The sequence below is a fragment of the Cavia porcellus genome, unplaced genomic scaffold (assembly GCF_034190915.1).
Source record: "Cavia porcellus strain 051 isolate PalLab524CR breed Dunkin Hartley unplaced genomic scaffold, mCavPor4.1 scaffold_5, whole genome shotgun sequence".
NCBI classification, from domain to species: Eukaryota; Metazoa; Chordata; class Mammalia; order Rodentia; family Caviidae; genus Cavia; species Cavia porcellus.
The window spans coordinates 92,658,016-92,663,665 of NW_026947488.1; positions in this window are offsets into that span (position 1 = coordinate 92,658,016).

A 5,650-nucleotide genomic window follows, 5' to 3' on the forward strand; every position below is an offset into this window, starting at 1 on the left:
TAGAGTCCTTGCCTCTATGTATAAGGCCCCAGGCTCAGTCCTCTAGGGGGTTGGGTGGGGATTCATACATAGCCCAATAAAAATATCAGCCACCTCTTAAAAAAAGGGGAATGGATCCAGGACACTAGTGATGATTAGAACAAGATCAGAGTGGCCAGGTGTAGTGGCACATGTTTCTAATCCTGCCACTTGGGAGACTGAGGCAAGAAGATCACTGCAAATTCGAGACTAGCCTGGGCTATATAGTGAGCTCAAGGCTAGGCTGCACTACACAGCAGATCCTGTCTCAAAAAAAAAAAAAAAAAAAAAGAGAGAGCATAAAAGGGTACATTAAAGTGTTAAACTCTGAAAAAAAATTCAGATTAAGTATACTCGTGGAAAAGCTAAAAAACAAAAGTCAAGGGGAAAAATGTGAAATCTGTTATAATCCTCTAACCAGAGTTTACCAAGCAACAAGTTCATCAAATTCTGAAAATATATTCCTACTGTTTTCCTGATTGTGTGTGTTAGTTGTTGATACTAATCTTCACCTGGGATGTTTGAACACATTAGGAGAAAGGCCTGATGAATACTGCTATGAGCTGGTTCATCAATTGTATGGACAACAGTCATTTAGCTACTGGCACATTCACAAAAACATAAACATTTAGGTGCGGGCTGTTATCGATTAAAACAGTCCTGCATGAAGAATATTCTTAGGGAAATAGATATTTTTCCTCCACTTTTATTTAGGGTTGCTATGGAGCCTCCAGAGGAGTGGGCATTTCCCACAAACTCTTTGGGTGTCCAAGGCATTCGGCTAAGACAGTGTCTGGAGAGGAATGGGCTGCATGAGAACCTTGACTGTGGTACTTAGAAGAGCTGTGGGTCACTGCTACTGTCTGTGAAGTGGCGTTAGTGACACCCAGTCATGGGGTAATAGAACAAGTGTACGTTTTAAGTGTGACATCATAATTCCTAGCAAGCAGATACATTTGCTGAGCACATTCCTTGAGTATGTTTGATAAAGCTGAAATTGAAAAAATATGACCTTGGCATGCCAGATGAATTATGCAAATAAAGTTTAGAGGCACAGGATAATTTCCAACATTTTCAACACTTGTGAACATATTCTGTTAACCAGAGTGCAGAGGTCATTTTCTTGTCTGTGCTTTGGAAATACAAAGGTTATTGATCTACTTATAGTATTACTATAAAAAGTATGTCCTGGGCTGGGCATGGTGGCACATACCTGTAATTTCAACACTCGGGAGGCTGAGACAGGAGGATCACCATGAGTTTAAAGCCAGCCTGGACTACATAGTGAGTTTAAGGCCAGCCTAAATTACATAGTGCGGCCTTGTCTCAAAAAACAAAAAAACAAGGAAAAGTGTGTCATGAACTGAACTTGTCTCCTAAGGTCTGGTACTGTAGACCTTTGGTTTTGGTTTTTTTTTTTTTTTTTTTTTTTTATCAATACCAGGGATTGAACTCATGACCATGCGCATTGCTTTTGCCACTGAGCTAAATCCCCAGCCCCAACCTCTGGTTTTGATACAAGTCCACATAATGGGTTAGCACTGTTAGGAACAGGAATCCCTTATACTGCTTGGTATTTACATGAGGTCAAATCTTCTCCAAAAGACCTTGTGACCCTTTAGCCTTATGGTTAAGGTTAGCTACTGTTTGTCATTTCCAAAGTAAAACTTCAATATACTCATTCTCCCTCCCTCTCCTTTACCTTCCCTCCCTTCCTTCCTACAGTACTGGGGATTGAACCTAAGACATTCTGTCACTGAACTATATCCCAGGCCCCTCCTTAACATTATTTTGAGGTAAGGTCTCAATTGCACAAACTGCCCTGAGCCCTACTTCCTTGTCTTCTTCTCTCTGTTGCATCACCACAGAGGTGACCTCTTAACCACGGGGTGCAGATGGACCTGCATGCGTCCTCACTAAACGCAGTACCATGTGCAGCTCTTTCTGTTGTTAGTGTTGCATCCCACACCTAGTGACAGGAGTCTGTGCTGTGGAAACACTTGCCTGGAGTTGTGTTCAGTCAGTCTGCCTTTGTCCCCATTGAGATGCCCTTTGTGTAAGGTGCTCTGGACCCTGCATGTCCCTAAGGGTTGTGTGGGAAAGGCTGGGTCCCCAGGGAGGTGCTGAGGATTCCTGTGGGGTCACTCGGGCCCTGGAGGAGGGCACCAGCTTTGCTCTGTTTCATCCCAACAGAAGTGGACTGTTTCGTATCTCAGGTATTTTGTTATAGAACAGAAAGCTGAACAATCCAAACATAAATTCCTGTAGTAGGGCCATTATGGTGGCCACCTCTAGATTACTGGGATATACAGTACAGATCCAATACTGTCAGTCCTGGAATCAGTTCTGCATAACAGATGCCAAGAAAAGACCAAGAACCTAAGGGATTCAGCTGAAAAACATCTATTCCTAAACCAGTGGGCTTAGAAAGAACAGGATGGGGTGTCAGAGCTCAGCAATCAATAGGTTTGGGCACCGTCACAGGGAATAGCTCAACACTTTCGATGAGCTCTCTAGACCCATCCTTTAGATGCCTGGGCAAGGCTAGGACCTAGGTGACTCCAATCCAAGTGAATCAGTTGCATGCAGGGCAAACAGTTCTCAGTGACATCAAGATTAGTGCTTAATGGGGCTAGGGATTTAGCTCAGCGGCTATAAGCGCCTGCCTTGCAAGCAGGCAGTCGTGAGTTTGATCCCTGGTACCGATAAAAAAGAAAAAGACAAAAAAAAAAAAAAAAAAAAAAAGATTAGCGCTTAAGGCTTGACTTGGGGCCCTCTTTTACACAGATGTTTCACCTGGAGTACTGCATTTTTTCAGTAGGTAAACTCCTCCTAATTAGCTTTCTTTCTAAGAATCGCCTAAATCAGTAAAGCTCTGGGTATCTGGATGACCAACATGTAGGCCACCAACAGAGGAAAGAGCCACCCCAGGTATGGGTGGCACCAGCCAATAGGCCTGTAGCCTAGATAAAATAAAAGAGACAGCAGGAAGGAGTCTGCCCTTTCCATCCTCAGAGGAATGCAGCCCTCTACCATTGCCTTTGAACATTGCCTCCAATCCTTTAGGCTTCCAGTGGAAAGCATTCCAAGCAGACTTCTGCTGCCCAACATGGACTCTGGACTCTGTGCTCCAGACTCAACCTCCACCTCCGACCAGGGAGCTCTCTGGTGCAGTCGACGGCTTCCAAGCAATGTGCCTGCTGCATGTTCAACCGTTGTGGTACGAGACCAGATTCTGATGAGGCCACCCTTGATCTAACATAGGAACAGATACACAAAAGACAGTAGCCATTAACCTAGGACCACTGCTCTCTTCCACAGTGGCCCACTCTGTACCCTGCAGAGCTGCTGCTTTTCCTACCTTAATTGGCTGCCACCTTCTGCAGAGCACACTTCCTTTCCTACCTATAACTAATGTAAAACCTCACTACCATTTGTACTTGTCTTTACCAACTCACTTTTTTTTTTTTTTTTTTGTCTCTTTGAGACAGTCTCTATACAGTTCAGGCTGCCTTCAGCTCACTTTATAGCCCAGGCTGGTCTCGAACTCATGATCCTCCTGCCTCAGCCTCCAGTGTGCTGGGATTACAGGCATGAGCCACCATGCCCGGCTTAACAATTCATTCTTCAGCACGTAAGAACCTACAAAGGCCCAGACCCCAACAACAAAATTGCTACTTAAGTAATTTGGAAACCACAAACGAAAGGAACAAGGAACAGCACAAGCCCACTCTCTAGTTGATAAAGTTGTTTCCATGTGGATATGGGATTAAAAATTCTGAAACTGCTATGCACATACAGGTGGTCCCTGGTTTACAAGGACCCAATCTGTAAAATTTAAATGCATTCAGAAGAAACCATACTTCTTTTGATCTTTTTCTGGGCGAGCACTGTGTTGTATTATCTTCACATGCTGCTGGACAGCAATAGTGAACCACAGCTGTCAGCTGCGCAACCATGAGGGTGAATTGATGATACCTCGCATGCTTTGTTGGTAGCAGTGTAAGTCTGCATAGCCCAGGCTGACCTTGTCAGCCCTCCTCCTCCAGCCTCCCAAATGCTGGGATTGCAAGAAGGAGTCTGCCACATTTTTGTTGCTGGTATTTTCTGGATGTGGATTACATGTTTACACTTTACTGTATAGTAACAGCCTTTGTGTTTGACCAAAGTTGGCTACTGTGTTAGAAGCACACTGAAAGAATGTTAGGTATATTAAAAGCATTCTTCCTTATGGTATTTTCAATTTATTATGGGTTTATCAAGATGTGAATCCGCAAGTCAAGGATCAGTTGAATGGAGGACCTGAACAATTAAGTAAATGGACGGCAGATGGTGAGTCAGGTTTCCAATTTGCTGAAAGAACACTATGCTGATTCACTTGAATAAAATGTTCTTTTACAAAGTTTACTACATGGAGTAGTAAACTGTTCTACTTAAGTGACATTATACTGATCCATTCATGCAACTAGTACTATCAAAAACTTTTTTACCAGTTTCAGAAAGACAAATTTTACAGTGGATATTCACAAAATACCTACCTGACCAAGGACTGGAGATTTAGCTCAGTGGTGTCAAGTGTCTGGCTGGTATGCACAAGGCTGTGAGTTTGATCCCCAGTATCAAAAAAAAAAAAAAAAAAAAAAAAATAGACCCCCCCCCACACATACCCCCACAATTACTTGACCAGTATTCCTCCCAAGTGTCTGGATCATCAAAAACAAGAAAAATCAAAAATGGCCTCTTAGCAGCCTATGCACATCTAACAAATACATGGTATCTAATCATAAAAGGATAATTAGGGAGATATACAAATGGTGACTTACTCACACACAGACACTTACCATTCACTAGGCATCAGGGAAATGCAAATCAAAATAACTTCACAACCCCTAGGATGGCAGTATTCAAACATACTGGCAGAGATGGGAAGAAACTAGAACCTTCCTTACTCTGCTGGTAAGATTATAAAATGCTACACCCACTATAAATGCTGCACCATTTACAAATTTCCCTATGACCCAATTCCACACCTCATTATGCTTCTGAATGGAGAACACACACACAAAATGCACCCATGTTCCTTATCAGTGTCATTCATGATTATTCACCTGACCTCCAAACAGAAAAAACAAACTCAACTACCAACTGCTCAGCAACTAAGTAAAATATATGCTTTATCTAAGGAAGAGGGTTTTCTGGGAATAAAAATGGAGTCCTTGTGTTACAGACAAGGTTAGACCTGGACACTATCCTGTCACATATCTCTTATATGAATCCCAAAATATACATTTAGAAATGTAATTAGTAACTGCACAAAGCCTTAGGGAGAGAACAGAATGGAGACCCGCTAATGGATTGAGGATTTTTCGAACTGTTGGTGATAGTTATATAAACATGAATACACACATGGGAGAATACTGAAATACAGTAAGTTTTGTGGTATGTAAAGTGTATCTCAATAAAGCTGTTCCAAAAAATCTGTGACGCTATATATGTGTACTCTTTAGACAAGCACACTACACAGCAGAGCACATAGAGTAACAGACCCAACAGTTTTGCCCCCTTCCAAAAATATTCTTTGCTATAGCAAAAATTCTAGGTAGAAGCTGAAAGAAAGACTACACTGAACAAC